We start from the raw sequence: 27,659 nt of genomic DNA, 5'->3' as shown, positions 1-27,659 counted from the left end.
TGTTGCAATTGCTTTTGAGGACTTAATCATAAATTCTTTGCCAAGGTTTAAGTCCAGAAAGGTATTTCTGAGATCTTCTTCTAGTATTCTTATAGTTTGAAGTTTTACATTTAAATCTTTAATCTATCTTGAGTTAACCTTTTGTAAATGGTGAAAGGTAGGAATCCAGCTTCATTTTTCTGCATATAGCTAGCCAGTTATCCCGGCACCATTTATGCAATAGGGAGCCCCTTCCCTATTACTCGTCTTTGTCAACTTTGTCAAAGATCAGAAGGTTGTAGGTGTGCAGCTTTATTTTGGGATTCTTTGTTCTGTACCATTGGACTATGCATCTGTTTTTGTACTATATTACTACCATGTTGTTTTGTTTACTGTAGAGCTTTATAGTATAGTTTGAAGTTGGGAAAATGTGAGGCCTCTGGCTTTGTTCTTTTTGCTTAGGATTTGTTTGGCTATTTGGGCTCTTTTTTGGTTCCATATGAACTTAAAAAATTTTTTCTATTTATGTGAAAAATGATGTGGAAGTTTGATAGGAATCACATTGAAACTGTAAAATGCTTTTAGCAGTTGGTCATTTTAACAATATTGGTTCTTCCTATCCATGAGCAGAGTGGTTTTTCTATTTGTTTGTGTCATCTACGATTTCTTTCAGCAGAGTTTTCCAGTTCTCCTAGCAGAAAACTTTTGCTTCCTTGGTTAGATGTATTCCTAGGTTTTTTGTTTCATTTGTGTGTGTGTGTGTGTCTCTGTGTGTGTGTGTGTGTGTGTGTGTGTGTGTTATAAACGGAATTGCATTTTTGTCTCTCAGCTTGAACATTATTAGTTTACAGAAATGCTACTGATTTTTCTATGTTGATTTTGTATCCTGACACAAAATTTGACTACTAGTTCTAGGAGCCTTTTGGGTGGTCTTTAGGGCTCTCTCTGTACAGCAAGATATCATTAGGAAGAGAGAGAATTTCGCTTTTTCTTTTCTTATATGAATGCCTTTTATTTCTTTCTTGTCAACATGCGTTGTTTGGCTTTCTGTTCTTGTATTAATTGGCTTAGAATTATGCCAATTGCTCTTAGACTGATTGCTCTAGCTAGGACTTCCTGAAAGACATGTTTGGAGATACTCACTGCACTATCCCAGCAGTGCTTGCCAAGCTGTGTATTGGACTGATCTTATTTGAATGCCTGCAAAAGAAAAAAAGAGCCCCATATGTAGGAGCTTTGCTGAAAATAACAGTGATCTCAATCTCAGCAAACAATCAAAGACGGCCAACATCACAGCTGCCTAAAGCTGAAATACTGGTTAGGGCTAGTAGCAACCAGCCCAAAAATTAACAAGGAGATCTAGAGAATAAGATAGCTGTAATGGGGTTTGATAAAATCCCACATATTCCTAGTGAAGACAGAGGAGAAAAAGGAATCTCTATGGATGTTAAGGAAAGACCAGAATCGGTCCATGATCTATACATATTTTCCTGAATCAGAGGTCCTACACAAGCAGAAAGTGAAAGCTGGTAAAAATTTGTAAACTACTGTCATTTTGAATCTATGCCTCAATCTACACAGAGATTTCTTAACAATTGGGAGCACTATAGGCTCAAGGTGTCTCAGCACAACCTCTGACCAATAATTGGCTGGCATTTAGGATTTGCTAGCCTAAGATGCAATGCCTAAGAAGACAGGCTTAAAAACAGAAACAATAATACAAAGAATTAGCAGGGACATCAGTGACTGCACACTCCACAGGCGATCAACTCTGCATAATGTGTTCCATCAGGTCATTAAATAAACAAGAAAACACCAGCCGCAGCAATAAGCAATAACTACTACCACCCCATGGAGAGGGATCAGAATCCATAGCTGCTACAATACATCATATAAAATATCCAGTTTTCAACCAAAAGTACAACACAGGCAAATAAACAAGAAAATTTCATTTGTGGATACAGAAAGAAAAAGCAGTCAATAAAAACTGACTCTGAGAGGGCCGAGATGTTGGACTTAACCAAAAATACTTCAAACCAGCTATTACAAGAAAGTCCAAAGAACTCAAGAAAATCATGTGTAAAAAAACTAAAGAAAAAAATGTCAATGTCTCACAAAATATCAATAAAGAGACTTTTTTTTTTTTTAAAGAACCAAATAAAAATTCTGGAGTTGAAAGTAGAACAGCTAAAATTTTTAAATCACTAATAGGGCTTAACTGTGGACTTAAGTTGGCAGAATAAATATCAGAGAACTTGAAGATAAGTCAACAGAAATCTGGGGAACATATCAAAAACAATGAAGAAAGTGAAAATAGTCTTAGAGATACGGGTGACATCATCAAGCATATCGACATGTTATTAAAATTTTAGAATGAGGTTGGGCACAGTGGCTCATACTTGTAATCCCAGCACTTTGGGAGGCTGAGGTGGGTGGAACACTAGAGTCCTGGAGTTTGAGACCATCCTTGTCAATATGATGAAAGCCCATCTCTACCAAAAATGCAAAAATTAGTTGGGCATGATGGTGGGTGCCTGTAATTCCAGCTACTCAGGAGGCTGAGGCAGGAGAATCACTTCAACTTGGGAACTGCTGAGGCAGTGGTGTAATCTTGCAATGAGCCAAGATTATACCACTGCATTCCAGTCTGGGCAACACAGCAAAGCTCTGTCAAAAAAAGAAAAAATCCTAGAAGGAGAAGAGAGATTGAAAGTGGCAAATAAATATTTTAAATAATAATGGCTGAAAACATTCCAAATTTCATGAAACTACCACTGCATGGGACCCACCATGGGACAGCTGAACTAGAGTATCTGAAAATAAAGACCAGGCACTATTTTGAAGTTAGGGGATTTCAGGGTGCAGACAGAATTGAGGACTATAGATCTGAATAAATTGTTGGCAATTATGACTGCTCATTAAAATAGTCTGTGTAGTTTATATACACTCTTGTCCCCAAAACTCTCAATTGTTTGCAGGTGTGCCCAAAGCCTATCCCCCCCAACCAACTCTGTCACCCACGCTGGAGTGCAGTGATGCAATCTTAGCTCACTCCAAACCCCACCTCCCAGGTTCAAGCACTTCTCCTGCCTCAGCCTCCTGAGTAGCTGGGATTACAGGCACCCGCCATCATGCCTGGCAATTTTGTTTTTTTTAGTAGAGATGGGGTTCATCATTTATGGCAAGCTGCTCTTGAACTCCTGACCTCAAGTGATCCACCCACCTTGGCCCCCCAAAATGTTGGAATTACAGGCATGAGCCACAGCGCCTAGCCAAACATGGGAATTTTTTAAAGCTGTCTAATGAGGAGCCAGTAAAGAACCATTGATAGAAAAGTATGATTGCTTCCTTTATTTAAAAATAGAAAGATAACAATACTAACATACCTCAACTTGAAAAAGCAATTTTAATAATTATATTCACTTTTTTTCTTACTTCCAGCAAAATGTCATCACCACCAATCATCATCTTTTCAGTGGAAGGTATTTTCTATACATACATCAATATTAAAATCTAAATTTCTTATTAATGAGAGTTAAAGGTGGAGATAAGTATTCACATAACCTGCCACAGAACAGTCTTATAATCATAATAAACATCACAATATATTATCCTATTATGAAAAAAGAAAATAATATTATGATACAAGATTTTATAGTTAATTTATTTTACAGATTACATTTCTTTTTATTTTTAAAGGAAGCTAAAGATCATAGAGCAACAAACTTAATAATTTAAGTGAAGTAATTCTGTTAACTACATTACATAAAAATATTCTCACATTATACTAGCTATCAAGACCTTGTCGAAATAAAAATGAAGACTTGATAAACAATTCATTTTGATTGAATTTTGCAATTAAACACATCCCTCAGTCACTGTTCCAAAGCCCACTATCTTATTTATGCCTCCTGAGTGGAGACAATGTCTCTATATTTTGGATGACATTATCGAGTTTTGAAAATACAACCAATGCAATGCTAATTCCTGACATTTCTCAATGCAAAAGAATGAAACCTCTGTAAAGCATTAGTGTGAATTTTCCAGAATATAACACACTGTGATATAATTTTAGTCTTTCTTATTATAAACAAAATGTCTAGAGTCTCAGAGACTGATTTGGGTGCTGTATACCCTGAAGTCATCTAATTCTACCATTTGGGCACCAGTCCATAATATTTTAAATGCCAGAGAAGCCTATTCATCTGCATTTAACCCACGGCCTATTATTTCAATCACCCAGTCACAGCAGCTGACTGCACCACTTATGACCACCGCTGTGCTCATCTCCACAGGGTAGGCAAAAAATTGGGTATGATGGGATGCTATTGTGAACCGGCATTAGAGTTTTGCCTTTCCCAGTGCTGAACACTGTAACTGATTAGGCGGGAAGGCACAGAGGAGCATTTGGACAGAAAGGGAAACGCCTTGTTACCTCTTGGTCCACACTTGAGTGGGTCTCGCAGGCCTCTCTTTGTCCTCCCTCTGCAGCTGATAAAGGACAATAAGTACTGCCCTGCGCAGTATGTTTTTAAAATATAGAAATTTAGTAAGTGAGAAAATAACTTATGGAGAAAACAGAAAAAAAAATAAGGTGGACAAAACCTCAGTGATTTTAGGAGGTTCCCATTACTTCTGCTATAATTTACAGCACTAAGAGTTTGGTTTTAAAGAGACCCCACTAGCAATTTATTTTTTCTCTTTTGCATTTCCACATCTATGAAATCAACTGGGGCCTCTTGAGACTTCTGTTCTGTACAGTCATGATTGTTTTAAGCAACTTTATTATGAAGGTAAAACAGAGCAGCAGTATGGTTCTATCCTCCCACGTAGATGTCTAGGGTGAGCACATTTCCCCTTGGGTTTCCCTGGGATGTGGAAGCATATTCCTTCTATAACCGCATCTTGAGCTGTTAAAGCCCACTGGAGAACTACTCTCTGGAGATACAAGGACTGTGAAAATGGGGGGAGTGAAGTCAGGAAAAGATGACTACATAGCAGTAGAGCCTAAATGGAAGAGAGGCGAGAACTTAAATGCCTCAGGAGGAGCCACACTGTAAAGAGAAGAGAGAAACTTCAATAAGGAGCATTTTGGGAAATGTAAACTGACTGATCGTTTGGGGAATCAGTTTGGGGCAAGCTTCTCATACTACTTAGGAGGCAGAACTGTGCCTATTGCCAGTATATCATACAATCTAATAAACAGATTCCTGCCCTGCACCATAATGAATCCAGAGGTAAATGCAACCCCCCAAGTCTGACTAAATCCAGTTTAGTCTGAACCCTGCCTGTTCCCCAGGCAGGCATCTGACTTGTACTTGGAAGTACTATATAAGCTTTCATTCACTGTTCTTTCTAATCCTAGAGAGCATCTGTGCATTATTCGTTTGTTTGCTTTTAAAAGAGCATTTTCAAAAAGACTTAATGGATTTAGTCCTGCATTTTGAATTTTAAAATATTAGAAGCTGCAAATCAAATGAGAAAAGGAAATGACAAAATATCAATATGCCCTTTTCCATTTCCTATTAGCTACAAAATCTAACTAACCCAAACAACACACACCCACCTTTAAATGCTCTTCCTTTATCTCTTCAATCAGCTTTTTGTCATCCTTTAAGACTCAATTTAAATGTCAAGGCCGCCAGTCTAGAGCATCTGGCTTGATTTTTTTCTCTCTAAAATTTTATTTCCTTCATAACTACTATCATTTGTTAGTTGCCTATCTACCATTTAAATGAAACCTCAGTGACATAAGAACCATATTTATCACAGACCCTAACAGACAACATGTCATAAATATTTCTTACGTAAATTAATACATTTAGAACAGAAAAATATATTTTGTAGCTATTCTTGATAGGCCATAATTCTAATGGAAGTAACTCTTAACTCCAGCAAACAGTATCAGATACAAGTTACCATTGTACTTTGTACATACGTATATTTACATTCATAAAACACATTCTTTCTTTCATAAATGAGACTGATGCTTTGAGCACTAGAATATAACAAATGTTGCTTTAAATTTTTAGAGCAACAAAAATGAGTATGACATGGGCCCTGGCAGGAGGAACCCACAGTGTTGAACATCATGGTTGAGATACTAGACTTCATGCAACTTGACTGGTCCATTTATCACTGTGTGCCATTGTACATGCTGTTTCTATTTTCGGGAATGCCTTGGTACCTTCCTTCGTAGTTTGAAATACCTTCCTCATTCTCTAAAACTTACTGAATGGTGATGATACATGCTACATTTTAAACACACACACAGAGAAAATAGCACAGGTTTGTATAACTGCCATCTAGAACCATGGTCTTGTTACAATAAGGAAAAATCATGCTGAAAATATTGACAGTGCAACTTCTCTAAAATAATGCGTCTTTGAATTCCTGATGCAAACACTGGAATTCTCAAAGATGTTAGGGAAACTGAAATTTAGATTACTATGCTTTGAAATTAGATTGTATTTGGGGCTGGAGGGTTAGGAATAGCTAGAAACCTACTTTATACTGTGAGCCTAACAGAAAGAAATTTATCATTTCAGATATGTAGAATATCAGTAATTAAGACTTTCCACCTTAAAAAGTTTGTAAATATTTAGATTCTAAATGCTATTTCCTTAGTGAGAACAGTGCTGAAAAGAGCACTACTATAGAAGCTTTAACACTTAAAATGCAGCCTTGTGTGAGCTTTCCCCATAGAGTTTAATGCAATCCCGCCTTTTCTAAAAAGAGAGATAAAGAAAAATAGCCCAACTCATTTTAAATAGAGAATAAAACAAAATTTCTGACACATGCAAAAATTCATAAATTATAGTTCAGTAGAGAATATCGGAGAGAGAAATATCATTATATTTATCAAATACCCTTAAAAGCTTTGTGTATTGCCAAAATGGCATACAATAGTGAAAATCATAAATGTAATTTACCACATTTCAGGGAACTGTGTGATATATTGTCCGCAAATTGTAATAGCTTTTTTAGACAACTACAACATATTTTGGAAATAGAACAAGAGCAGCCCAGACTCTATTTTTCTGTCAACCACTAATTTAAACCTTCTGGAGCTTGTTCTCAGCTCCAGAATGAGGATGATTTTCTCTTTTCTTCATCGGTTATTTTGAGCATTACAACTACCTGTGAGTGCTTTAAAAAGGTGTAAAAGGTTTGTACATTTCCATGCCACGCTACACAATCACCTTCAAATACCTAGAAAATACGACTGTTTTCTAACAATATTTTATCTATGTTTTTCTTTCTCTAAAAAGTACATTCTATAAAGTTGCTGAATATACCCCATGAATAAACTTTAATAAAATTTTCAAGAGTGTGAAAACATATGACATGAGTACCTAGCCAATCAATTATAGTACCTACCACATTTTAGCCCTCACACTTCACCAAATGACCACAGATTTAAAAGAGAGAAGGCATCAGCTAAGTGGACCATGGTAAACTTTCCCTCAAAGACCCTCACAATAGATAAGCCCTTCTTTATTCAGCCATGGGGCAGAGGGTGTTTTCTAAGTTGGCAACGCCTAATGATTTGATCATGTACTAGTTTACATTCAGATCCCAGTCTCTAGTCAAGGTCCTTCATCAGGGGGCTAGGGCTCCTCACCTGCCTTCCGGAGTCCTCCAGCTACTGCATATTGAGTCATTCAAGGCCTTCCAAAGATCCATGTTCCACTGTGAGAGTGGGATGTTTTGTTACTCTCCTTCCTACAAACTCTTTTTTCTTCCTTTTCTTGAGATAGACTTTTGCTCTGTCACCCAGGCTGGAGTGCAGTGGCGCAATCTCAGCTCACTGCAGCCTCTGCCTCCCGGGTTCAATCGATTCTCCTGCCTCAGTCTCCCAAGTACCTGGGATTATAGGCACGTGCCACCATGCCCAGCTAATTTTTCTATTTTTTTGTAGAGATGGGGTTTCACCATGTTGGTCAGGCTTGTCTCAAGCTCCTGACCTTGAGATCTGCCTGCCTCAGCCTCCCAAAGTGCTGTGATTACAGATGTGAGCCACCGCACCTGACCCTCTTCTATCTTTTAAACAACCACAAAGCAATGACTCTGGTTGCCCATGTGAGGGAAAATTCTTTTTTAGATTTCTTCATCTGTTTATGAGAGAATGACTTATTCAAATTATATTTTCTGCTGTCCTATAAATTCCTTGAGGGCAGATACAGATCACTTTTTTTCATTTCTGTAATGTATTGCCTATTGTTTTTAATACGACAGTACTGAATAAAACTTTCTTAACAAATACATATCTGAGCGTTTATCTCTTCTACAGAGCTCTCTCTGACTACTTAGTAGGGAGGTAGCGAACTATGTGTCTCCCTGGTCTAGACATGAGTTTTTTATTGCTCTCTGACTTAATGCCTGTGGTAATTGCTCCCACCCTTCACCCATGCCTCAAGTCCATTTTCCATATAAAAACCAGACTGATCTTATTAGAGCATATATTAGAGCATGTTCCTTCCCTGATTAAATTTCTCCAATGATTTTGCACAGCCACTTAGAATTAAATTCTAACTCCTGTTTCTGCCCTTGGTGATCTTGTCTTGTACATGTCTTCATCCTCCTCTGACACCTCTCTTCCTCTTGCTCACTGCACCTCAGCCACGATGGTCTTCTTCACGGTCTTGGAACATCTGGGTAATTTCTAAATTAGTACACTGAATTTACCATCCTCTCAGCTTGAAACTCTGTGCTTCTGTATCTTCATGTGTCTAGTTTAGCTCACTGATACTTCCTCTAAAAGCCTTCTCTGAGTATGCCGTCCGAAGTAGCTGCCCAAGACGCTCTCTGTCATGTCACCTATTTTATGTTCTTAACAGCTCTTATAATTTTCTGACATTATCCAAGGTATGGATTTATTATCTATCTTCTCGGCTGTGTTAATCCCATGAGAATAGGAATCCCATCTATTTCTGATAATATCCTTAGTACCTAAAACAGTATCTGGCATATAGTCGGCACTCAATACATGATTACTGAATAAATAAAAGAATGAAACTGGGTTTTGCCTCCACATTTCGGATAATTATTTTTTTATTTTATTTTTCCAATTTTATTCTAAAAAAATAGCTCTATTTTATATTCTAAGGGTAATCCAAAATAATACATACCGAAATCATGGCTTAATCATCTTTGAATTTATTCACTCTAACATGTGTCAGGCATATAGTTGGTGCTCAGTATATATAACATTCCATGTGTATATAACCCTTTATTTTCATATGTACTGAAGAGTTATATGTATGTATGTACCCAAATGTAAACTCCAATTTATGAATATATTTTACTACTTAAGTCCATTTTTCACTTTGTCCATTTGGTTAGAAAAAGGTGCATTCTGAGTTTTAATTTTGTAAAGGAGAAGTTCTGTTCCTAGATTTACTGATAATCTATTTAGCCTATCACCTTCTTAACTATACAACCTAATAGTTCTTATAAAATTATAAATTATAAAATTGTAAAACCTAATTCTTAAAAATTCTTATTAACTCTGACCCCAGCTTGTTTTGGTAAAGAAAATCGACAGTACTGATTTATTTAGATGATCTACCCTTTCCTCCTTCTTTGGGCTTCTTTGTGAGTATAATTAAAATTATTTCTTAAAGTGCTACCCATCTTTCTAAATCAAATCAATTTTTGGAATTACTGCACATATTCACACACAAATATACACATTTTTTCCTTCACAGTTCTTGCTTTGGTTTGTTGTATCTATAATTTACAGTTTCATTTGCTAATGATATGAATAAATTCTTCGGCTACATTCACTATTTTTCCTTTACTGTCATAAAATTAATTAAGATAACTTGGCCACTTTGTCCCAAGTCTCTTATCACTTTCATATTACTAATTAGTCCTCTCTGTGGTCAGAATTAATTCCAGGCTCTGTATTCCTCAAATTGTTCCCTTCCTTTTCTGATTGACAATATCATTCAAGGTCACTGAAAACTATTTTTTAAATCTGCTTTTACAAATTTGAGACTTTTAACAAGTGTCCAAATACATGAGGTCCTCTATTCAAAACCTTCCATTGCGTCTCCCACTCCTGGAATCTGGTTTAGGAAAGTCTTAATCATAACCCAGTCTGTCTGAAGCAGTTAAGTTTACATGTCTGTTCTAGACAGGAATCCCTTGGTTCTAAGGAACAAAAGACTTTCAAAATGAGATCAAGTGAGGGAACTCAAAAAGGATGCAGTGGACTATCACAAACAATCAGGCCACGTAGCAGGAAGACATGGAGAAACTTAGAAGCAAAGCACCTTGGTTCAAATTCTATCTCTACCATTTATAAAACAGGTAAATCTGAGCAGCCACTCTTCTCAACAGAATAAAATTTCTAGCTTTCTATAGAAACATATTTGTTTTATTTTATAAATACCGAATTATAACAACCTTGTAGATTATGAACCTTAGTAGTCCTTAAAATCATGCCTATGGAATGTCACAATTTTGAAGCTTATAAAAAGTCAAAGAAAAGACTCAACTTTAAACATTCTATTCTAGGCTGTTAGAGAATCCTAGTAGCCCACCAGAGAATCCTGGACCTCACTTTGAGAAACACTTTCCTCCAAAAAGAAACAAATCTCAGTAGCTAACAGCATATGCTCTAGAGTCAGAAAGCTTGCATTTAAATCTGTACTGTATCAAAAATGATCTGTATGAATTTAGGCAAGTTATTTTAACATCTCTATATAGAGAGAAATATGAAATATGAAGCAGAAATATGTTTATGTATTTCCTCATTCATAAAGTAGGAATCACAGAATTCACTTCCTAGATTTATTATGAGCAATAAATAAAATGCTATCTGAGCTTAGTTAAATGATGTCCTAGAGTATTAGCTATTACTTCCACTGTACACGCACACACACACACACACACACACACACACACACACACACACACACTTCAATAGAACTGCTCACTTCTTGAAGGTGGATAATCTACCCAATAACCACCTTTCTGCCTCTTTATCTGGATGCCTTTTTCTCCTTCTGCATCAACATTATCTTGCTGAGACTATAAGGTAACCAAGAGCAGAAGAAAATTTGCCTGAAACACCTAACCAATTTGATTAAAACTTTGGATAATGTTATTTCTGTAAAGTGGGAGATGGCTGTAAAAGTACCTAAAATATAATTAGTCCTATTTTTCTTCTGGATCCATCTTTTTTGGAATCCATAAAATTTAGCAGAGTTCACTTCATAATATTGTTAGAAAGAATATGTCTTCTAATAGTTCCCCAGGATGGAAAATCACATAGAAAACAGACAACAACTTGTCCAATAATAAAACAACTTTCTTTTAAAGCAAATTTATTTCTTCTAGGCTGACTGATGCTTTCTTATTGAGCCTAGATATGTATTTGTTAAAAAGTTCTATAAATCTCTATCACCCAAATTCTATTCTTATAAATTTTGGACACAGGATAAATACTGGAAAAAGCACACCTATAACTAAAACCTCCTGCCTAAGACTCCTAAGACCAGTCACTTCATGCTAAACCTGGGCATACAAATTGGAAGGAAACTGCTAAAGCTGAAGAAGGACATAAACAGATACCCTAAAGAATTGAAAGTTTTAGGAGTTTTGAGAGTATGAATTATAAAGAAGATAAGCCTTGATTCAACCTTCCTATATTAGAGATGAAAAGATTAGGCAAGATCTCACTGGTTCAATGATAGGCCTTTTCAAGTCTTCTAAGACAGAAAACAGATTGAGTCCAATGAGTTGGTTGTGCTACTCCAGACAGAAAATAATTCAAGTCTTTGACTAAAGTTGATAAGAGATCAGTCCTCAGGCAATCAAGACTACGTTCTCTACAGAAAAGATTGCTAGATTCTAACACCAAAGTAATAAAAAAGATTATATTGGAACAATTGGCATCATGGATGAGAAATATTTTACTATTTTGGAGGACAAATTCAAAAATGAGCCGATATAAAGCTAGTAACTATCTCATGCAGATCCAGACACCAACTATATAATCATTCACGGAATGGAATGCAGAAAGTTCGAACAACACTTATGCCATCCTCACTAACTAATCACTATAAAAGCCCCAAAGTGCACCCCATTTCCTATTCATTCAATCTATTTTGGGATCTACTTGGGAAATGTGTCCCGCTTTTCTCAGATACCTCATTATGTGGGTAAGAAACCTCTTAAAACCCTACTGGTGCAGGTGTGGTGTCCTCAGTCTTGATATCAGAACCAAATTTTGGACTGGACAGGAAGGTACATCCAGCTTCTGAAAGACACTACAATAGTGTCTTAAAGGTCAAAATCATTCCTTTAGTTATTCTTTGCAAAACTAGCTCAGTGGTTCAGGTAAGAAATTTAAGGGACTCTTTAATAGAACTTTTTTTCCTTACAGTTAAGGGCCTCCTTATGCAACAATTATTTTTATAGAATTTTCTAAGACCCTGCTTTTCATTTTTCTGTAGTCATCCGTTCTTAGGACCATGATATATTTTGCCTTTAGGATGGGAACTTTAGAGTGAGGCATCTCGGACACAATGGGAGTTGAAGACAGAGGTTTCTTAGGACACAAGGGCACCTGGACAAGGGAATGTTGAGACAGACAAAAATATGTTCTAGTTTTCCCATGGCAATTTCAGATTACATGTTATCACAGCATCACTATGTATGGTAGTCCCTTTTTACTCTCAATAGTACCCTGATTGGATGATAGTTTATACGTAATCTGATAGACAGGAGTCTTAGTTAAATGCATCTTGAGACACACTGTGGAGCCTGGTGTATCTATAGAGGAGGGAAGAGTAGAGTCTCATCAGAGATATCATAAGAACTCTGAGGAGATATAACAATTGATGAAATATCTGTATTTCTCAAGAAACACAGAATACAGAAACAGATGGGTATGTAATTATTGTAATCACACTCTGACAATTGCTATAATTGATAGCAATGTGACAATGAAAATACATGAGTTCAAGATTTGTCTTTTTGGATAGCTTACATACATGACCTGGAGATTTGGAGTTGACAGACATTCCGATTGCTGCTCCATTGATTTCTAACTCCATGGCTTGGGTAATCATATAATATCTGTAAATCTTAAGTTTAAAACAGAGATCGTTTTCCTGGTTTTCAGAACTGTTGTAAGGACTAAGAAAGCCAATATAGGTAAAGGTCATTATAGAACACCTGGCATATAAAAGGCACTGTATAAATTATAACTATTATATATTATGATAATGACACCATCACCACACCCACTATTATTGTTATTATTATTATTTTTTTGAGATGGAGTTTTGTTCTTGTTGCCCAGGCTAGAGTGCAATGGCACAATCTCAGCTCACTGCAACCTTTGCCTTCCGGGTTCAAGCAATTCTCGTGCCTCAGCTTCCCAAGTAGCTGAGATTACAGGCATGCACCACCATGCCAAGCTAATTTTATATTTTTAGTAGAGACAGGGTTTGTCAGACTGGTCACGAACTCCCGACCTCAGGTGATCTGCCTACTTCGGCCTCCCAAAGTGCTGGGATTATAGGTGTGAGCCACCATGCCTGGGCTATTATTGTTATTATGCAACATTATGCAGGTTACCAAGTTCTTCCACGTATTCTTCAGTGCTTGATTTAATAAAGAAAATAATTCTGTATAAAAGCCACCTACCCTAAATTTTGTTTGTTTGTTTGTTTTCAGGTTGCTGGTTGGGACTGTAAATTGAAACTACACTTCTGTAAGGTAATTTGTCAAAACATATAAAATCCTTAAAATGTGCATATATTTTGAATGAACGTTTGCATTTACAGAAATTTATCCTTAGAGAAAATTATTTTCATACATAAAGGGTCAATAGGGTTTAGTAATTTAAGGCATAGAGTTTGGATCATATAGCACAAAAGTTAAATATTACAGTATTAAGTTACAGAAAATCGTGAGTGCTTAATCATTTCCTTTTTAAGACAGAGACAATTATCTATTTCATGGGACAATCATGAGGATATAATGAAATTATTGAAACAGAGTAGTGTATGGACTTTAATAAGTGTTCATCAAGGATCATTTTTATTAGATACAACAATATTCATTTCAAATTTATAATCATGAATAATTTAAAAATTAGTTCAACTATCTTATAATAAATGAAATGATTAAAGTTATACATATAATTAGAGTTTTTTTTACTGTAACAATAGAGCATTTAAAAATACTAGTAAGTGTATGATTATTCTTATTTTTAAGTAGTACTTTTTTTTTTTTAGATGAATCTTCCCCTTGTCACCCAGGCTGGTGTGCAATGGCATGATCTTGGCTCACTGCAACCTACACTTCCTAAGTTCAAGTGATTCTCCTGACTCAGCATCCTGAGTAGCTGGGATCACAGGTGTGCACCACCACACCCAGCTGATTTTTGTATTTTTAGTAGAGACGAGGTTTCACCCTGTTGGCCAGGTTTGTCTCAAACTCCAGACCTCAAATAATCTGCCCGCATCAGCCTCCTAAAGCGCTAGGATTACAGGTGAGAGCCACTGCACATGGCCAAGTAAAACTGTTAGGTAAATCAGTTTGAATATAAAAATTTAAGAGTAGCTATTTCTCTTTAGTCCAATTATATATGATTATTTATTCTTGCTTTCCCTATGTTTCAAAAAGCCAAAAGAAATATGACTTACCTTATAATCACAAAAAGTTTAAAGTCATAAAATGAAGGAAATCCCCCAAAAAGTTTATTTACTTATCTACAGTCTTGTGATTGCTTTTTAATTACTTCATAAAGCATTTGAGTAGGGACAATGCAAAAGTTACCATCAGTCTAGGTCAAATATTTAAAATAATTCAGAATTTCTCAGTTAGTTCCACCCAAATTCATTATACTCATGAAGATTCTCTGTCTGAATTCTATTTGGCACCATATCAGTGATTCTACAGTTAACAAAACAGGTGGAACATTAATGGGAGAGCAAGGTAGAAAGCCTCCCAAACAGAAATAAAAGTGTTTTGACATTATCAAGTGAATTGGCTGTATAAAACTGCATAGCTATGTAGATTATGATTCTATTTAAGATATAAGAATACTGTCTTGTCTACTAGCTACAAAAAAAAATGATAGAATTTGAGAGAATAAAACAAATTATTGTTATTTCTGCAATAGAGAATAGTAGCAAAGAAAAAAAAAGAAGAAACCTTATCTAAAACCTTAGCCAGAATTGCTACAAGTAACCACTTATTTTTAACCCATGGAAAACGTACACTAAATTTATAAGGGCAGTTTAAACACAAGTATAGAACTCTGCAAAGAGAATATGCACTTAATGGAATTAAAGCATATCTATTCAGAACAGGTTGTTATAATCTGCCATCAAAAGTCACACCTTGGAGGGTGGGATCACTCTCATCCACTGCCACAGAAAGGCAGAGAAAAAAATAATAGCTTCAAGTACAGGTATTGATCGACTTACAACCTATGCAACTTACGACCATTCGACTTTACGACCACAATCGCTAGCCACGACTGCTCCGTGTCTGGCAGTGCAAACGTTGCCCAGCTGGGCGTACGACAGTGCGGACCAGCTTCTGGCAGCACTACCATCTCCACATGCACCCTTTCAACTGCTATCCCAGACTCGGTACAGCAATTTGTGTTTTGTGTCTTGGATATTTTTCATCAAACCCCTCCCAAGATGTCTACCAAGAGGAAATTGTCTTTGTCTACACCTCAGCCTGCCAAGAAGGAAGGAAAGGCCATCAATCTTGACACGAAAACGAAGGTAATTAAGCGGCACAAAGGAGGAAAGAAAGTGAATGTGATCGCACATGATACGAAGTTATCACACTCGACTGTGTCGACGATTTTGAAAGATAAAGAAAGAATTCGTGAAGCTATGAAAGGTTCTGCACCCATGCGATCAACAGTTATAACAAAGCAACGAAGCAGGCCCATCCACGAAATGGAGAAATTGCTATACATTTGGATGGAAGATCAAATTCAAAAACAGACACCATTAAGTCTTTTTACTGTGCAGATGAAGGCGAGAAGCCTATTTCAGACTCTGAAGGAGCGTGCTGGAGAAGATTACAGTCAAGAATTTGTAGCAAGCACTGGCTGGTTCCAGAGATTCAAGAAAAGATTCCAAATGCATAGTGTTTGAGTGACTGGAGAAGCAGCGAGTGCGGATGAGGAATGAGCACGTAAGTTTGTTGATAGTCTGGATGAATTAATTACAGATGAGGGATATCTAGCAGAACAGATTTTCAATGCTGATGAAACTGGATTATTTTGGAAACGGATGCCAGCACGCACTTATTTTCACAAAGGGGCCAAAAGCATAGTAAAACTCGCTAAAGACCTTTCTTTGGAGTGTGAAAATGAAGATGTCGAAGAGGTGCTAGACAAGGAATCCGGAGAACTTACAAATGAAGAGCTAATTGAACTGGAAGAAGAAAAAGTGGCGGAAGAAGAAAGAAGAGAAGCAGAGAAAGAAGAGGAGGAGCCAGAAAGAAAGTTCACCACTAAGGGATTATCAGACAGTTTATCTTTACTGAATAAACTTCTTATACATTTCAAAGCAATGGACCCAAACATCGAACGATTTGCAAGGATTGAACAGATGGCACACAATGTGTTTCATCCGTATCGTGAAATTTAGGAAGAAAAAAAGAAACATACAATTCAGACAAAGCTCACCATGTTTATGAAAAAACCAACTCTGGTAACCCCAACTGCTGCCTCAGATGACAACATCAACGATCCGCAGCCAAGCACCAGCGGCCAATAAAATGTTTCGTACATGTTTATATATTTTGATATGTTTTGCAATTGGGGAAATGTTTCCTATGGTATTTTTTACACCTGTATTTTGTAATTTTATATGTTTTGCAAATATTAAACCAGTTGTACTGGTAATGCAGTGTTTTACTTAAACCTGACGAATGTAAAAATAAGAAACAAAATGGTGTAGAGATGATACAAATGGCATAAAATGAACAAAGGAAATTATGATATATAACAATAATGAAAGAAAATTATGATAAAATATGACTTAAAGATTTTTATCACATCATTTCACAGTACTGTACATATAGCCTACTCAACTTACAACCGAATCGTGTTACGACCGGTCTGTCAGAACCAATTGTGGTCGTAAGTCAAGCACTAGCTGTATCCTTTAGAGAAATGGGTCATAGATAAATATGGAAATAACTAATTTGGGAGATGTTTACACAACAGCTCCAAATTCTGGATCATGTGTTTGTTGCTATCACTTATCATACAATCCTTTTAAGGGTACCATTTAGGAATTTTTAAAACAATAGTAATAAGGGGAAAAAAATACTCTGTGGACAAACTTCAGCATACCACAAGCAACAAGAAATGTGACTTTACAAATGCGTATTCATTCATTCGGTCTTACACTTCCTCCGCCAATTTAATCTCTTTTCACTCTGTGTCAGTAGTGGGTGACTCAACAACAGAATGTGCACAAAATTCTAGTTCTGTACTCTAAAGAAAGACAACAATTTCATATTTCTATCTTTTCCAAAACGTTTACAATTTCATGCCATATGGCTCAGATACTTCTTCCCATGATAAAGTCAGTTAGTTAAGGGTCACATTAGAGTGGAAGATTTGTCCAGAAGCATACTCAGCCCAAAAGGGCATAACATCAAACAGGCATTGTGCTCATGAGTTCCATGTGAGACTATTTAATAGAGTTGGGAGTCAGACCAATGCACTAACCTCAGAAGACACCCTCTGCTATAGAGTAGTACAGGTCACATCACCAACTCATATAATGTTCTCTTTTAGTAAAAACAACTAGGTGTGATCAATAGTTTGGGAGGTCTAGCCATAGTAAGTACTACTATCACTAAAATTGCACTTGTCTCTTTTGCTCATATGATAATCAATAGAGCCAAAGAATTGGGGTTATAGTTGGGAGAAATTTTTTTTTTTCTCTTTTTGAGACGGAGTTTCACTCTTGTTACCCAGGCTGGGGTGCAATGGCACAATCTCGGCTCACCGCAACCTCTGCCTCCTGGGTTCAAGCAATTCTCCTGCCTTAGCATCCCAAGTAGCTGGGACTACAGGCATGTGCCACTATGCCCAGCTAATTTTTGTATTTTTAATAGAGACAGGGTTTCACCGCGTTGACCAGATGGTCTCGATCTCTTGACCTCGTGATCCACCTGCCTCGGCCTCCCAAAGTGCTGGGATTATAGGCGTGAGCCATCGTGCCCGGCCCTGAAATTTCTTAAACTACTTAGTCCAAAATTACTTAGCCTAGTTCCCCATTTTGAATATAATAAAACTAAGAAGATAAATGATTTGTCTATACCTAAAGAGTCGGAGAGTTAAAGAAGCACCAAATATAAGGCTTCTTACATTGTTTAATGCTACGTCTCTTATCCCAACAACTGGATCCAAAGTTAATTTGACATTAGGCTACAAAAAATGCTTATTCATACCACCTATGCAAGAAGGAGAGTATTACTCAAAAACCAGATAATCAATAAATAATTATATTAAACATTGAATAAAAGAATGAATGCCTTACCCTGCTATTGCAAAATAGTGCCTTGTCTATGTATTATATAACATATTCTAAATGAATAAAAATATTTATTCTAAAGTTTAATAAAGCTTCACAGAAGAAAAGAATCACTGAAACTCTCAAATGTCATTTTTATACTCAAGTCAGGAAAATAGTAGAGGAAATGTTTTCTACACATTAGCAATTTTTAGTGGCAGTTCTCTACATAAAATGTAGCAGATAAAAATAAAACCTTCCCCCCTCCCCCCCACACACGTTCTCTCTCTTTCTCTCTCTCTCTCTCTCTCTCTTTCTCTCTCACATACACTCTCAAGTTTTAAAATCATAAGAGGAAGAACAATTCAGATACAGTTTGAGGAAACCAAATAGTTCCTGCCTACAAGAAAAATCTCCTGATGTTAACGACCACATGACTCAAAGACTACATTGTAGTCCATGGCCCCCTCTACACACAAGGTATTCCACATAATGGAGCTTTCTGAGAGTAATCTGAAATATCCATTTGTGGTCAGCACATGATAAATCAGGAATCATCAATTCCACAGTATTTTCACTTTTGATTAGAGCATGTTGACTTGAAGTTGGGTGGTCAATATTTGTCAATTAAAGATCAAACATAAAAGATTTCTGTAGAATGAACTGTGCTTAGTTGGTTTAAAATAGATGAATGCCCCAGAAAGAAAAGGTTGTTGTAGTTAAACGGTTGTAATCATAGCCACCCCAGAAAGCTAATGCAGATCTAACCCAGAATAGAAATAAAAAATTATCACTGGTATCCATGTGAAGGAATACAATTGATTTTGTAATAATCATTTCCTTTAACAGGGCTCCATTCTCAAGATTTAATCAATAAACTTCAGGTCCCTACTGATGCCAACTTTTCCCAATTGAAAAAAAAGCATATAAAAACAGAGATGAGTGGCATACAAAATTTACTAATGATTATCATCAAAATCAATTTCTTAGTGTCTCATGAGAATATTTTAAAATCTGCTTTAGAAACAAGCACTTGGCCTCAAAAACCAAAGATTTTTCTAAGTATTTCTATGCAATGGTATAAATCAATGTCTCTGTAGTTTATCCTCAGTGGAATCACTACATCTTATTCCCACAGGTCTCTTCTTGCTATCAACCCAATCATCCAAGCCAGGAATCTGGATGTTGTTCTAGATATTACTTTCTGTTTCACATCATCCCTCACTATGTCCAATTGCTAATGCTCATCAGTTCTAAATCGACATCAACTCTATATACTATTTTCTAATCAGACCTCTGGTCTACAGTACAGCCACTGCTACTGTGATCCAGCCTCTCAGTTTATCTTCCCATGCAGTATCTCATGTCTCTCAGCCATGTCCCCCATGGACTTCCCCTCTATTAAAATGCTTTACTCCTTTTGTAAAATCCTCCAGAAACCAATCCTTTACCTTCAGAGTAGATTCTAAAGTCCATAAGATAACATATAAATTCCTCTAGGCTTTGATCCCTGCTGAATTACTAGTCTCATCCCTTATCATACCTCTACCCATTGGTAAAGATTAAGAATGTCTGTGTAAAGTTTTGTGTATTCTCTCTCCCACCCTTCATAAGTAGAGGTGATAATCCATCTCTGTAAGTATACATGGAAATCCACAGTGCCATAGACAAAACTACTTACAACTCTGTCCAAACTGTCACAGTGAAAGTCAAATGATTGATTACATGTGTTCCCTAAAATATGAGTGGTAAATGAGCTTTATTTCTAATGTGTACTTGTCTAAATCAATGTTTAGAGACTGTCTGGAATCATTGTGGAGAAATAACTGTTGAGAAACTTAACCTGCGCTTCATCCAAGCTACATCTATTACTGGAGTCAGAAGGGGAAGCAGTTATTTGTTATCCTTGCACTAGACTATAAGTACTGGAAGGTAAAGAAATGTACTTAAATGTTTTATTCTCGATGACTAGCATAGTGTCTAACATAAAAGATTATTGAAAACAGTAACATCAAGAACTACTCAGCATAATTTGTAACTCCACACAAAGAATCCATACTCATTCTTTTCCAGTACAGTAAATACACCACACTCGAGTATAACTTGCATAACTTTGTTTTCAAGAGGAAATGTTAATGTGTCATTTTAGTTAGAGTAACACTTAAGGCATTTCAAACACAACACTTATTCCTAGTGGCTGTGCAGAATTTTCCTTGGACAGTTGTTTGACCCTTCTCAAGCTCAATTTCCTTATCAGGAACATAGGGACAATGAAATCTGCCTTGCGAGGTTTCCATAGAGATTAGAAATAAAAAGCACCATTACGTAGTAAGCCCTATGAAAATGATAACTATTAGTATATGCTATTTTGGTTTACAGCAAATTTCCATGGGGAAAATGCACTTATTAGAATACAAGAAGATAATTTGAGTCCCTTTTAAAAGTCATTTTTTCCGTTCAGTTATGCAGGTTATTTTGTTAGTAACATAGAATCAGTGAATATCAATTATATCTATTACATCTTTATTTTGCCATTGCCCTAGCCCTGAGCTCACATTGCACAGCAGCCTCAACGATGTTTATTATAATTACTTTTAAGAATCAATGAATAATTGATAACAATGAAACACTTTTCCTTGGGTCACATTTATTATCTATGGATTTTAAAGGGTTAATATTTTTAGCTCTTTTTTCTTGTGTTTCTCATTCTAGCTAATATTTGCCAATCCCAAAGGAATTCTAAAAAACCATAGGACTTTTCTAGAATTATCCAAACGATTCTCTGAATACTATGCCATCAAGAATGTTCTTGTATGACATTTCCACAGGTCGGGCCTGAACAACAAGTAGATATTTATATATGTATATCAAGGAGTTTAGGAGATAAAATGCTGTCGTGTTCAGGCCAGAGACAAGAATTAACAGTGAGCAGAACCACACAGTTAAATCTGGTACAAGTCATCCTGTCACCTGTCACCTACAAGTTTCCAAATTTGAATTCTTATTTAATTTGATCCCATTGGGTGGGTATCATTATACTGCAGTAAGAAACCAGACGGGTAAAAATATTAAGTAACAAGGTCACACAGTATGTTACACAAAAGAAAGAAATTAACAATACAAACAACAATCACCACCATCAATTTGTGTCTAATGAAATGAGATAGGTACTCAACAAATCCACATGCTCTTGGGCTGCATAGCTAAGATTGAAACAAATATTTTTCTGATTTCAAGGCTGAAATTTCCCATAACACTTATTTACCTCTAAAGATTGATGAGTTTGAAAATCTCAAGCACCTTTTCTATTCAAGGACTATCTTTCTAATATAAGAATCTTCCATCTTCCCCCAAAGAGTACCTCAGCCATACCAGGGTTGCTAGTGCAGTGCCATCTAGATTATTCTATCTACAGGGATATTTAATTACCTATATGCCATATCAGAGAAAATGCAAACAAACCTTTTGAGAATGCGCTTTAATTTATGCAAATAAGTTCAGTGTCAGACAATCTGACATAGAAAGAAACTTATAGGAAATGAAACCATACACCCAAAATGTACACAGCAATGAACAATTAATTCAAAAAAATCATTCTCACTGTGTAATCACATCAGAACAAGGAGAAGACGAATCATAGCTTTACAAGTGTTGCCCTGCCTAGTTACGAGTGTCTGCAATATTGCTATCATTTGTTTTACTTTTATCATTAGGCACTTTACTTGTTTATTTGTTTAGTTTTCTATCCCACCCCCACTTCACCACGAAAACAAATCCTATGACAGTTCTGCTTCTATTTATCCCAGCTTAAATATTAGGATAACATAGGGCCAGGGCTGATTTGAAATAGCACACAAAATATCTCTTCACTCCTAAAAATGTGGTTGTTCTGCCAGGTGCAGTGGCTCATGCCTGTAATCCCAGCACTTTGAGGGACCGAGGCAGGCGGATCACAAGGTCAGGAGATCGAGAAAATCCTGGTCAACCTGGTGAAATCCTGTCTCTACTAAATACGCAAAAATTAGTCAGGTGTGGTGGTGCGCACCTGTAGTCCCAGCTACTCAAGAGGATGATGCAAGAGAACAGCTTGAACCCAGGAGGCAGAGGTTGCAGCGAGCCAAGATTGCGCCACTGCACTCCAGCCTGGTGACAGAGCAAGACTCCATCAAAAAAAACAAAGTGGTCATTCTAAGTGACAGAGAGATGGCCAACAGAAAAATGTCATCAACACAGTGCCCCAAGGGTGGGAACATCATGGGGAGAGCTTTTCTACCCTGCTAAAGATGATCTCAAGAGCAAAACAATATGCCAGAGACTATGACTGAGAAATTATGTACTTATGAGGTGATCAGTAGTAAGTTAAATAACTGTGCTTCTAATAGGAGCAGCTGCTGTGTGATTCAGCAATCTGAGAATCAATGAGCCTTGTGTGGAAATGTTCCACAACAAGACTAAAAGTCTGAGTTATAACTGTAAACAATAGAAAGCAATTTCCCTAAAATATTGACCACCTTTACCAGCTTCCACAGTTTTCTTGAAAGAGCTGTGGTGATTTAATGGGACACCTTTTTACCAAAATACAAGAGAGTTTTTTAAATTTCTATTCCACTTTGAAATATGCAGACTTCACGGGAGGATTTTTTTAAAAAAACAAATAATATACTACCCGCTTCCTTAAATATGTAAATGGTGTTTGGGGTTCTGACAAGTTTTTCCATTTCTTAGGCCCTCATGGTCTCAGTGAAATTTTCATTACTTTATATTAAGACTTCAGACCTACTGGTTTTAATACTATTACCCCTAAACTAACACCTCCACAAAGTTCACATACTGAGATTTTTTTAAGCTAAAAACTATACAGAAGTTCTATTAAAAGCAAGCAACAGTTGGCAAGACAGACACATAAGTGACCACTAGACTGTTGGTCAACCTTTCCTAATGCCATGTATCTTTTCTTCCATTACAGAAAAAGGTATAATTCACTGTGTGTGAGAGAGAGAGAGAGAGAGAGAGAGAGAGAGAGAGAGAGAGAGAGAGTGTGTGTGTGTGTGTGTGTGCGTGTGTGTGTGTTGGAGGAGGTGAAAGAACCAATCATGAAATAAATAGTATCCTTTTGTTCATTTCTAAATTTCATAGAATGGTTACTTCCTTAAAGTCAAAGCCTAGCAAAAAGGTAGTTTGCCATCTCTGAAGGCCATGATTAAAAATGAGATTAGCAGGCCTACAGGGCCCTACTGGAACAGCTACCTTACTAAGATACGCCATGATTTTTTCTCACACTGTTTACTAAGACACATTTCATGAAAGTTTATCCATATTACTAATAGCATATATTCGGTGAAATGTATGACACAGTATTTTTTCCCTAAAATTTTATTGTGAAAATTTTCAAACATCCAAAACAGTCAAAAGAGTTGTATAGTACATCAATATATCCACGACCTGGATTGTACAATTAAAACAGGATGTCCCAAAAGTCTTAGTGGAGGTTTTTATTGTAAATTGATAATTTATAACTGTATAAGTTTATGAGGTACAAAGTGATCTTATGATTTATAAATGCAATGTGGAATAATTAAATCAAGTCAATTAACCTATCACCTCAAATACTTCTTTTTTGTGGTGAGAGCATTTGAAATTTACTCTCTTAGCAATTTTGAAATATACAGCACGCTATTCTTAAATACTAATATAGTCACTCTATGCAATAAAATTCTAAAAAACTCATATTCCTCCTGATCTGAAATCTTGTACCCTTTGAAAATGCTTCCATTACCATCATGGGTCTGGTTCACGAACATCCAAGGATTTCAGAATAAGGTGATTAGGGCAAGATCCACAAAAATCAGTTCACATTGTAACACACATAACACCTGAAGAAAGGACAAGGGTCTCATACATCTCAACTGCAGGGCTCAGGAAAACAGTATAAATACAGGCCTACATAACATACAGCTAACGACAGCAGTCCTCCCTCAACCAGCGGATCCGTTCCAAGACCCCAGTGCGTATATGAAACTGCAAATAGTAGCAAACTTTGTATATACTGTATTTTTTCTATACATTCAGACCTATGATAAAGTTTCATTTATAAATGAGATACAGTAAGATTAACAATAATAAAATAGAAGATTTATAACCACCAACTATAATGAAAGTTATGTGAATGTGGTCTCCCTCTCCCCACACCCCTACCAATATATCTCATTCATACTATCCTCACCCTCCTCCTTGTGATCTGCAGGTCTGATAACCAAGATTACTACTAAGAGACTAATGGGGAGGCAGTGTATGCAACGTGGAGATGTTGAACAAAAGGATGATTCTCATTCTGGGCTGGATGGAACAAGATTTTATCACACTACTCAAAAAGTGTGCAATTTAAAACTTATGAATTGTTTAATTCTGGAATATTCCATTTCTTATTTATAGAGCACAATTGACTGCAGGTAACTGACACTGCAGAAAGTCAAACTGCGGACAAAGGAAACTACTGTATTTTTAAAGTTATAATTAAATGTTTAATTATAATTATTCATAATTCTTGTATCCAATGTCCATATAGTCGCTGGGGAACAGAATTGACAAAGAATTGAAATACTGCATGTTTCATCTAAACGGATATAGCCCAACAGAACTTACTGCAATCATGGAAATGTTCAATTTTTGTGTCATCCAATATAATAGCCACTAGCCACATGTGATTATTGACCACTTGAAATGTGACGAGTGCAATGAGGAACTAAATTTTAATATCATTTAATTTTAATTAATTATTATAGTCACCTGTGACTAGTGGCCATCATACCTAGTTTTATGATAATATTCCTCAGCTGCCATATGCAACGCTGTCAATATTTTGCTAATTCACGAGAAACTCTGGAAGTATGCATTGGAACAAAAAGATAAGCAAGAAAATAGACATTTATCATTTCTGGGAAAGTTACTTCATTATGCAAGATCTTTCAAGTTCATGGTAACAGAGGAAGTCTTGACACGTCAATTGATTTGTCTTATCTATAAAAGTACTTCTATCACTCAAACCATTCCCACTCTTTGAAGCAGCGTCTGTCTGCAACATCAGCAGCAGCCCAATCCACAAACAATCACTACATTTAGAATCAATCATCTTTTATTTCAAGGACATAGCATAAAAGATGTGGTTTAGCTTTGCCTAGGAGCCTGAATGGTAAGAAGCATGAAATTGAATACTTGGGGTTAATGCTAGATCCAACATGGTAGAGGTGCCTCTGTAGCTCTCAATAAATGTGTGTGTGTGTGCGTGTGCGTGTGCACATGTGTGTGTGAGAGAGAGAGAGAGACAGACAGACAGACAGTGGCCCCATGCAAAATTAGCAATTTTGGTGTAATTCTAATGTTATATACAATTAGCCTAAGAAGACATTTTTATTTAGAACAAAATTTAAAATGTATCACAAAAGTGGCAATATCACTACAGTAAAAAGCAGCAGGTAAATAATAGTTTTCAGTCCCTTCTACTCCACAAATAATGACATGTTCATTATGGCTGATGTGCTTAATATAAATCATTTCCCACGTGTGCTTGTATGTGAGCATGATTTGGAAAGAACATAAAGTGTGAAGAAATACCAATAAGAGAAGCATGTGGGGGAAAGGGAATAAGCCAACAATCAAAAATCCAGGAGGTCAAATCATAGAATTAAAACATCGCATCAAGTCTAGTGCTGATCATTACTTGGGTCCACTCTAAGGTGCTGGACTGTGTTGCAGACAGGTGAGCAATGACACGTAAGTACTTGCAGGTGGTTTCTTTACCCGTTTCACTAAGCATGAATACAACCAAATGTCCTTATTCTTTTCTTTTACTGTTCTCACGTCCAGAATCCTCATGTGCACCAAACTGAAAAATGTTTAATTTGTTAATGGCCCCTAAAATTGCCTCAGCCCTGGTCCAAGATGTTCCAGATCAATACCTGATCTACAGAGAGGAAGCACAAAGGGAAAAGAGTCCTCGCTGTCTTTTGCTTAGGGGAGATGACAATGCCATCTTCAGAGAGGGAGCCACACACACAAAGGAGAGTTCCATGAGGATCATGGCAGCTTGTGTTTCCAAAGGGAGTTGTCCCCAGGTTTGGCCCCTGTAGAGCTCCTCATTATTCTCAGGCCAAGTGAAAACTTCCTAATAGGACTTGAAAAGCTCTTTATCCTCTGGTCCCAGTTTATCATTACAAGTTTCTCTCTCCTACAGCCATATCATATATTATTTCACCTATTCCAATATACAGTGCCCTCTCTCTACCTCCCACCCTCACTTCAATATCTTTTGCCCAAGATGTTCCCTTGGTGTGGCGTAGTCTCTCTCCACTTTCAACCTCCTTCTCCCTTTTCTCTGACTTCTGCTTATCCTCGTCCAAGCTAGGTGAGGCTTTTTCCTACGTGCTCTCATAAACGCAAAAGATTTTACCTACTGGAGCAGGTATTACTCTCTAAAATAATTTTATGCTTATTTGCTTGAACCATCCACAAGGCCAGACTTTCTATTCTAGCGGGAACCATATCTGCCCTATTCATCACTGCATACCCACAGCCAGCACAATATGAAGAACATAAGAATAGGAGCTAACTTTTATTACCCGCTCACGATGTGCCCGACAGCATATTAACTTGTCTTATCTTTCCAAACCCTATGAAGCAGACACTGTTGTAACCCCTGTTTTACAGATGTGAAAACATGACCACAGAGAAGTTTTTAGAAACTTGTCTAACATTATGTAACTGGAAAGTGGCAGCATTAGGAATTAAACCTCGGCATCTTGATTCTGAGACTATGATGTTAATCACTCTGCTCTGCCACTTCCCAGCACAACAGGTATTCAACAAACATTCTGAGGGTCAATAAATGAAGGAAGGAAGACATTAAATCCCCAAATGAATAATGTTTCGGGCTATTTCTAACATGCATCATGTCCTTTTTAGTACTCCAAGGCATGAACCTTACTCCTGATTTAATTTCAAGAATAGCAAATGACAAAACATTTTGGAGTGGGATCATTATGTGAGGTCATTTGAATTTTGTGCAAAAAAAAAAAAAAAAAAAAAAAAGCCTGCTTGCAAGCCTGGCCCTTAGCTGGCATCTGAGAACTTAACTGGTAAATAGTTCTCTACACTGATATA

The sequence above is a fragment of the Sapajus apella genome, unplaced genomic scaffold (genome assembly GCF_009761245.1).
Source record: "Sapajus apella isolate SASKATOON/1434 unplaced genomic scaffold, GSC_monkey_1.0 scaffold42, whole genome shotgun sequence".
NCBI classification, from domain to species: Eukaryota; Metazoa; Chordata; class Mammalia; order Primates; family Cebidae; genus Sapajus; species Sapajus apella.
The sequence above is the reverse complement of the archived record's forward strand: the minus strand, read 5'-3'. Positions refer to the sequence as shown.